Here is a 10263-nt window from a genome sequence, read left to right as displayed (position 1 = left end):
ATGAAACATTACTATGAAACATTACTATTACTATGAAACATTACTATTACTATGAAACAATACTATTACTATGAAACATTACTATGAAACATTACTATTACTATGAAACATTACTATGAAACATTACTATTACTATGAAACATTACTATGAAACATTACTATTACTGTGAAACATTACTATGAAAACGTACTATTACTATGAAACATTACTATTACTATGAAACAATACTATTACTATGAAACATTACTATGAAACATTACTATTACTATGAAACATTACTATGAAACATTACTATTACTATGAAACATTACTATGAAACATTACTATTACTATGAAACATTACTATGAAACAGTACTATTACTGTGAAACATTACTATGAAACATTACTATTACTATGAAACATTACTATGAAACATTACTATTACTATGAAACATTACTATGAAACATTACTATTACTATGAAACATTACTATGAAATATTACTATTACTATGAAACATTACTATTACTATGAAACATTACTATGAAACATTACTATTACTATGAAACATTAATATGAAACATTACTATGAAACATTACTATTACTATGAAACATTACTAAGAAACATTACCATGAAACATTACTATGAAACATTACCATTACTATGAAACATTACTACTACTATGAAACATTACTAAGAAACATTACCATGAAACATTACTATGAAACATTACTATTACTATGAAACATTACTATTACTATGAAACATTACAATGAAACATTACTATTGCTATGAAACATTACTACGAAGCATTACTATGAAACATTACCATTACTATGAAACACTACTATGAAACATTACCATTACTATGAAACATCACTATGGAACATTACTATTACTCTGAAACATTACTATGAACCATTAGTAGTACTATGAAACATTACTATGAAACATAAATATTAATATGAAACATTACTATGGAACATTACTATTACTGTGAAAAATTACTATGAGACATTACTATTACTATGAAACATTACTATGAAACATTACTATTACTATGAAACATTACTATGAAACATTACTATTACTATGAAACATTACTATTACTATGAAACATTGCTATGAAACATTACTATGAAACCTTACTATGAAACATTACTATGAAACATTACTACGAAACATTACTATGAAACATGACTATGAAACATTACTATGACTATCCAACATTACTATGAAACATTACTATGAAACATTACTATTACTATGAAACATCACTATGGAACATTACTATTACTATGAAACATTATTATGAAACATTACTATTACTATGAAACATTACTATAAAACATCACTTTGGAACATTACTATTACTATGAAACATTAATACTACTATGAAACATCACTATGAAACATTACTATGAAACATTACTATTACTATGAAACATTACTGTGAAACATTACTATTACTATGAAACATTACTTTGAAACATCACTATGAAACATTAATATTACTATGAAACATCACTATGAAACAATAATATTACTATGAAGCATTACTATTACTATGAAGCATTACTATTACTATGAAGCATTACTATTACTATGAAACATTACTATTACTATGAAACATTACTATTACTATGAAACATTACTATTACTATGAAGCATTACTATTACTATGAAACATTACTATTACTATGAAACCTTACTATTACTATGAAACATTACTATGAAACATTACTTTGAAACATTACTATTACTATGAAACATTACTATTACTATGAAACATTACTATGAAACATTACTATGAAACATTACTATGAAACATTACTTTGAAACATTACTATTACTATGAAACATTACTATGAAACATTACTATTACTATGAAATATTACTATTACTATGAAACATTACTATTACTATGAAACATTACTATGAAACATTACTTTGAAACATTACTATTACTATGAAACATTACTATGAAACATTACTATTACTATGAAACATTACTATTACTATGAAACATTACTATGAAACATTACTATTACTATGAAACATTACTTTGAAACATCACTATGAAATATTACTATTACTATGAAACATCACTATTACTATTAAACTTTACTATGAAACATTACTATTAAACATTAGTATTACTATGAAACATCACTATTACTATTAAACTTTACTATGAAACATTACTATTAAACATTAGTATTACTATGAAACATCACTATGAAACATAACTATTACTATTAAACTTTACTATGAAACATTACTATGAAACATAAGAGGTGTTTATTCACTTCTCATCTTCATGTGATTCTACTGCACATAGGGAGAAGATGTTGGCACATTTCAGAGCAGCTAATTACATTGTTTCACTTCCAAAACAATCCCTTGTCGTTTTATAGGCACCTAAAAACCACTCAGTCTAAATGGGACAAAACCTCTTGACATTAACGAAGATATTTTTTATACGAGACTTCACTTAAAATGGTAAAAACCCAATCATATAGGTAAAAGTCTAATAGATTTTAGCCGCTTGAAACAAGGAGTGTGGCATCAAATATTTGCTGTTGTGACACAGACAGGCAGAGGCAACTGTCTGTGTGGTGGATGGGCTGGCCAGGTGTGTACGCGACAGGCAGAGTCAACTGTCTGTGTGGTGGATGGGCTGGCCGGGTGTGTTCGCGACAGGCAGAGTCAACTGTCTGTGTGGTGGATGGGCTGGCCAAGTGTGTTCGCGACAGGCAGAGTCAACTGTCTGTGTGGTGGATGGGCTGGCCAAGTGTGTTCGCGACAGGCAGAGTCAACTGTCTGTGTGGTGGATGGGCTGGCCTGGTGTGTTCGCGACAGGCAGAGTCAACTGTCTGTGTGGTGGATGGGCTGGCCTGGTGTGTTCGCGACAGGCAGAGTCAACTGTCTGTGTGGTGGATGGGCTGGCCGGGTGTGTTCGCGACAGGCAGAGTCAACTGTCTGTGTGGTGGATGGGCTGGCCGGGTGTGTTCGCGTCCCAGCGGAAAGCTCACTCAGTATTCTAGACAGCCAGTTGTGGCTGATGTCCGAAGGACAGTCAATACTATTGAAATAGAGTCATTGATGTGTGCCTCTGTGACTCTGTACACACTGTCGTAGCTCAAATGTTCCTTCTGAATCAAAATCACCTGCTCACTCGCCAATATGAAATCTATATAGATAGTATTTCAATCAAATGTACCAACAGCAGCTGCTGTTTCTCCACCGAATATGCTGCAGTGCTGACAAATATGAAAGTAAGATTTAATATCAGAGCCGGCGCTCAGTGAAGGATACAATAATGCCACTTGGGCATATTCAGCTGCAAAATCAATAAGGATTGGACAAGCTGTGCCACACTGCTCGAATGGCAGTTCACTAACAACCAATACATTCCACTGGAGTGTATGACACAGAGTGGTGTAGGCCTAATCAGTCTTTTCAAAATCTTTACGAGATGTCTTCCACCCACAAATCCAAGCACTCTCTTTCCTTTTGTGTATATTTGAACCATTGGCTTGGTGTGTGACCAACCCAAAGTGACATTCAGGTCGAACTGCCAAAAGGAGAAGGGGGTTTACTTTCTAAATAAGCCTTTGTGAGCTAAAGGGACAGCGAAACACATTGATTCAGACAAAATCATTTTTTAATGTTTCCTGACCTGCCTAGGCTATTCATTTCAGGGGCCGATGGACTGTTTGCCACACACAACCCACCTGAACCAACTAATTCCTTGTTAAGCCCAGATTATTTGCAAGGTGTCGTGTCTGGCTCCCAGGGCGCCAAAGCCAGCAGTGGACTACAAAGAGTACCCCACTCTCTCTTTCTGTCTCTCACCCCTGACCATCTCACTCACTGAAGCCGTGCAATCTCTTTGTAAATAGTGAGAGAAAGTGAGAGAGGGAGAAAAAGAGAGAGGGATGGGGGGAAAGAGAGAGGGAGGGAGAGAGAGAGAGAGAGAGAGAGAGAGAGAGAGAGAGAGAGAGAGAGCATAGGGCTTGGGCTGAGCCTGGGGACAGTGAGCCCTGGATTGGACTGAGGAATGAGGACACCACTGGCCTACCTGGCCAGTCACTGGATGTTCAATAACATACAGTGAGCAGCACAGTGATGGCCTGCCCCAAAGTCTTCTTATGACAACTTGTTGGCCAGCTCAACATATAAAACATCACACAATAACTCAGCCAACACGGCAGGCTTCTCATTACAGGAGCAGTGCCATGAAACTGAAGTTTAGAAGACTTCACAGAAGTCATTACACAAGTAACTACGCTTTCATAATTCATGAATATGTGTGTGTGTGTGTGTGTGTGTGTGTGTGTGTGTGTGCGTGCGTGCGTGCGTGCGTGCGTGCGTGTGTTAATCAGCCATATCGGAACAAGTGCCTTTCCACTCCCAAGCCATGACTGTAGGAAGATAATAAGTACACAAAGATATCTGTCTACAATCGATTGAAGCAAATGCACTGATAATGCCTTCTGGGCAGGATGTGAAAATTAACTTATTTCCAAGCTCTGAAATTTACATCCAGATCATTGACAAATGGTGAAATCTGAGAAAGAAAATATCTGATAACTATATTGTACAAACCTCATCACATTAGACAGCCTAACTCCGAACTGTCTCCTGTTCTCAATGTCTCTCACGATATAACACTGCTATACAATTCAGTCAAACCGTTGCAAACGGCTATTGGAAATATCTAGCAATATGCTACTAAATGGAAACAAGCAACATTAATCAAAATGGAACATTATTCAATATAGTTTGCAATTATTTGTCAATAAAAATGCATTATTTTATAACATCATAATAGTAATATCCTACACATGTGTACATTGGAAAAAACAATAAAAGTACATTTTCCTGCATATATAACTAGTTCCAGAGCTACACTGTCGTTGCTATTAAGTATTGGAGACTCTGATTTGTACACTCAGTTCAAAAAGCACTCGTGACAGAAAGCAACAAAATACAATAATAAAGAGAAAAGAATATTGAAGTTAAGTCCCTGACAGACATAAAACGCAAATAGCTATATCCACAAGACTGACCAAAACTTTGGTCAAATCACCCCCCAAAAAATGAAGGGAACATTTTTTAAACTAAGGCTAGTCGCAACGCGATGCAAATATTGCCATGTAACGGATGACTGAAAACAATATAGGCATACACACAGGAAATAATAAAACCGATAAATTGTATGATTATTCAGATTGAATATCGCAATATGAAACGAATTAGCCACTACAATGTTCTCATCATGGTTGTACAGCCCGAGCGCACAACAAAGAAAACCAGACAACCTTATTAGAAACAGCATTTCAAGTAATATTTGCACTGTCCCAAAAAATTATTAGGAAACAGAATCAGCTAAACGACGGGGGGAGTGAAGTGGTCAGAATATTGTAATATGAATGAAGGGGAAACGTCTTCCCTTGATTAAACATTCCACACAAGGCATTGACTAACCTACAAATATTCAAAATAATGAATGCATATCAAAAACTAATCTAAGATGCATACAGTGAAACCGTGAGTGCATGAGCGAGATATTTATCCTAAACGCATATGTTCAAACACTTGTTATTTACCGTTTATTTCAATTACCATACCATGGCACCATCTGCATGGCAAATTAGCATCCAGTCAAGTGTTTATTAGCAAAACAAAATATAAACTTTAGTAGGGACGTGATGGCGGGGATGTGGTGGGGGGGACCATTCTGCTTTTGATAAAGAACGAGGAATTAGTAGCCTAGCCTATATATCGATAGGATTTAATAGACCAAGGGTCATCAAGACGATGCGATAGAGTAATCCATAGTTAATTTACTATCTATGTCATCTGGGTTTGTGTAAGTCTGGACCAAACGGAGGATCAGTAGCATATCAAGTTACGATATTTAATGCATATCATGACGTTAATAATTCCCTATTGATCAAATATGAAGAGTAGCCTAATTTGAGTAAATATTCGATTCTTTCTCCTTTCCTTCGCAATAGTTCAGCTCTCGAACCACACAGAGAAGAAGAAGCTCTCCTATTTGCTAACAGTGTTTCATTCCGCCTGCTTGCTCTCCGGTTTTTTAATTCCAAACAGCGTTCAAATCCAGATTAAAATAACTCTAGCTATTGATCCGTGCTCTGGATTCGACATTAATTTTAGTTCAGTTCTCACTTTGCAAGAGGATCAATGGGAAGCAATAACAGCTGACATCGCTGCTGAAAGGGATAGAAAAGAAGGACTGGGGGGGAAATCGAAACGCTAACAAATAAATAATGTGTTACTTTTCTTCCGACATCGACTTAGATTTTTTGCTTGACTCTTCCCAGGCCACAGTGAAGAGACGCAAAGCAAAGACGGAGTAGACAATCATTTCAATAGGCTACGTGGAAAATTCATCTATATTCTAGGCGTACATGAAGTTGATTAATTCACATAACATTGTCCTTTAGCAACAAGAACTAAATAGCCTAAAAATAAGGATAACAATCCCAACAGGTGTAATATCGGTTCAAAACTGGACTTGTTAAAGATATTTTTCATAACCTCATTCTTCTCTACAAATTATTGCGCTGTGAAAAGATCAGGTGTCTATTTCACCTGCTACTCAATGATTTTAGAATAACCAAAATATCCTTATTCGTCTGCAGAGCACACAAATTGATATTTAGAGGTTCATCACAAAACAGGCGTACCATCTAAATGATGATGTATCAATTAGCCTAAGATACTAAACCATATGCCAAAACCTAACTTTTTACTTGTTGAAAACCTACCATGATTAGAGAAATAATCAGACGCAGAAATAGGCCTACTGCGAAAAAATTAAACGCATGTCAGAGAGCATGTTAGGCCTAGCACTTCCTTTTTGATGTCCATAATTCAAGTGAACATAGGCTAATAAAAAAATAAGAAGTTTGAAAAAAGTGTGAGACTATGCTGATAAACTATGCTGATAAATCAACCGAAGCATGAAAGTGTGTTTTAGTGGAAAATAAAACGGGTGAGTAAGCCTATAGGAATAAATTAGGCAATAATAATTTAACCGTTCTTTTCACGTCATGTTTGTGAAATAAGAATGTTAAAGTTTTCAAAAATCGAAATAGCCAATTATAGCCTACACACTTAGACTATATCAATTAGGCCAATATAATGTCATAAACAATATGGAAACGTTTGTCTGCGTCGACTGGTGGATATGACTCTCATAGGACTCTAATCTTTCCAGTTGACAAAAAAAAGATAAATTGCATCCCTCCGTTATAACAGCTATAAAGATGATTTGGCATGTCAACATACACAGACAATTTATTATATTTTGAAAGCAAACATTTTAGATTAAAAGGATCACGGATGAAAAATATAGGCTAGGCTACTGTTGAAAGACACAAGGCACCTTGCTAACCTTGTTCCCTTTTAGCTTACATTTTATTTAAAAAGTTTTATAATTATTATATAATATCTAAAACGTTATATTATAAGATGATTGAAAAATTATAAAACGTTTTATTAAGTCAAATTAGATTGATATTTTATAAACTGCTCATGAAAGTTAAAGGTTGTTTTCTTTCTTTCCAAAATTATTATTTCTATGTTTATTTTCTTGAAGAAAAGCCGCATCGTCAACTGTTTATCGTTAGAGAGCGAGCTGCACTTGATCGATATCATATTTTGTGTATTCATCAACTGTGAATTAACCTAAACGCCTTACGCTTTGGAGCAACTCGTTTACAACTCGTCGGTTAAGCGGAAACCTTCCAGTTTGTAGCCAGTCATTTGAGGCAGGATGTAAATTGTAGTGGTCTGTAGTAAACAGGTGTTTCCCTATTCTTTCTCTCGGCTCCCTCTCAGAATACTTCTCCGCTAGTTTTCGATTTCAGGATTTTTTTCTTTCCGAGGATTAAAGTGAACATAATTGATGCTTAACGGAACCTTAGTCAACACGTAGGCTACCTGCTCTCTCTCTCTAAATATATTCATGTACGCTCTCTCTCTCTCTCTCTCTCTTTCTCTCTCTTTCTAACACAGAGAGAGAGAGAGAGAGAGAGAGAGAGAGAGAGAGAAAGAGAGAGAGAGAGAGAGAGGGAGAGGGAGAGGGAGAGAGAGAGAGAGAGAGAGAGAGAGAGAGAGAGAGAGAGAGAGAAAACATTATGTTACCAAGTTTAGAGAAAAGGCTAAATTCATCTATTAACTAATATACTTCACTAACATTTTAATCCACGGTTTAGATTATGTTAAAATATTACTTTTCCAAATAGCAAAGGTTTAGCAAAACAATGGTGAGAGATGTGTTCATTGTGAATGGTGCTGTGCAGACAGTGTTAGGGCCACTGTTCGGTCATTAACTTAAAAGCATGGCTTTGTTTAGTTTAATAAGCATTAAAGGCTACGATAGATAATGGGTGTTTTTAAAATAGTCAAAGGCAAGTATGGTTATAATCACCTTATTACACGGAAGCTTAATTGGGGTTTTGTACAAAGACATCAAAACGTTGACTTTTAATCTGTGACGAGTCATATTTCTCCACGGTATTCGTTGGATGACTAAAAGTAGTTCACGCGCATTAGATGGAACAATGTTGTAACATCTTGGACATGTTCCCCACTGTAGGCCTTGACTAAGGTAGCGGACACAACTACTCCGAGATTTCAACTACTGATAGGCCTACCTCGATTTAAAGTAAAACTATAGGTGTTGACTATATGGAGGTTATATGTCAGGTGATTTGTCCTTTCCACAAGTGATGATACATTTTCCGACAGTAGGACCGCATAAAAACAACGTTCAAAACATGAGGTAAAAATTACAACTCAGGACCAAAGCAAGAGATACAGTTTAACAGTTACCCTGACTTTGAAACGTGTGGAAACGCTCCTAATGATTCAAACCAACGGGTTCAGAAGTTAGAATGCAACGCATTTTTGGGGAAAAAGTAGGGTAGCCTAACACATGCATCACATGGGCTGATGATAAAAATCCCAAACGCTAGTCTTAAGAAAGATATGCAATTCTCAATGACTGTAAACAAGATTCACATTTCAAGAGGCAGAGTTGACGAACACACAATCAGTAAGTACTACGACAATTAATACATGAGTTCACGCTTAAAATAGTCGGATAGCCTACAGCCAGATTCGTGGTGCGTTAAAAGTTGGACGACAACAAAATCCCGAAAGGTAAAAGAGTAGAACACAACGCAATCACAGTCTAAACATTCGGAGTACTTACGTTGTTCTAAACAATCCCTTTGAAGGTCGTAGATTTCGTTTATCCTCAAAACCGAAACTTTTCAATTGCAGGCTGGCGAAAGCACCGGAGATAACGGAGTCGCATGGAAAGGAAAGTAGGCTAGTTAACACCTCGTTGCAAGGTTGCTGTGTGGCGAGGCAGGCTGTGCCAGCTCTTGTGTTCAGAGTGGTATCAGTTGCATGTATCGCTGAGAGAGGGAATATGCGTGGAGTCTAGGAATAACGAGGAAAAAGCAGAGATTGAATCTAAGGTAGATGTGTCGCTCGCAAACAGTGTTTTAGGTGCAGTGCTGCCGCTCAGCGCTGGGTTTGCTCAATGACTGACATTCTCTCCTTTCCACTTTCCCCCATTCGCAGTTCCCCAGCCCCCTCTCTCCGTCCGTCTTCCCCAGGGTGGGTTTTAGTGAGCTTTGTGAACAGTGAATGAATTATCTTCTGTCTTCGCTGTATAAGAGACCAGTGGAAATGAAGTCCACTTCTAAACAAAAGGTACATCAAAAATGCATATTATTTCCAATCAAAGATATGATTACGCACAACGCACGCGTTACAGTAGCCGTGAAATGACAAAGTTCCATACGTGGTGACCTCTCAAAACAAGCTGCTTATGCAAAGCAATTAATTAGACTACTGTGTTAAATATAAATGAAAAGGTGTTGAAACTGTCAGGGCCAGTTTTAAATGTATGAAAAGCAACAACTAGTTTGCTCCGTCCAGCACAGGACACAAAATACCCCCACATTCCCAAGAAAGCATTTAAACCAAAATATATACTTTTTTATTTTGTATTTTGTAGCAAGACTTTACATTGTTCTTAGTGACCATAATGACTTTTCTAAGTGTGCAACCCATACTATGTTGCTCATAGAGATTTTTTTGATCATCTATTGTGGGTTGTTGTCCAAAACGTCCACTTGCATTGGTCTTGCCTGCCTTTTCCAGTCTATGGACCGTTCAGATATTGTCCACCTGCTGGAAAGATATTGAATTGCATGTATAGTCCA

The 10263-nt window shown here is 36.3% G+C and overlaps 1 protein-coding gene across 5 annotated transcripts in view; it reads right to left on the bottom strand.

Annotated features, from left to right (window-relative positions):
- LOC110508723 (E3 ubiquitin-protein ligase RNF220) overlaps positions 1-9731 on the bottom strand; it is a 189725-nt gene extending 179994 nt beyond the window's left edge. For all 5 annotated transcript variants that reach the window (XM_036967079.2, XM_036967080.2, XM_036967082.2 and 2 more), the window contains exon 1: positions 9240-9731. The gene's annotated coding sequence lies outside the window, so the exon portion shown is untranslated. The remainder of the gene's footprint in view (positions 1-9239) is intronic.
- Positions 9732-10263: the final 532 nt, after the last annotated feature.

Source organism: Oncorhynchus mykiss, chromosome 28, assembly GCF_057628025.1.
Source record: "Oncorhynchus mykiss isolate SJ-2025 chromosome 28, ASM5762802v1, whole genome shotgun sequence".
Lineage (NCBI taxonomy): Eukaryota > Metazoa > Chordata > Actinopteri > Salmoniformes > Salmonidae > Oncorhynchus > Oncorhynchus mykiss.
The sequence above is the reverse complement of the archived record's forward strand: the minus strand, read 5'-3'. Positions and strand labels throughout refer to the sequence as shown.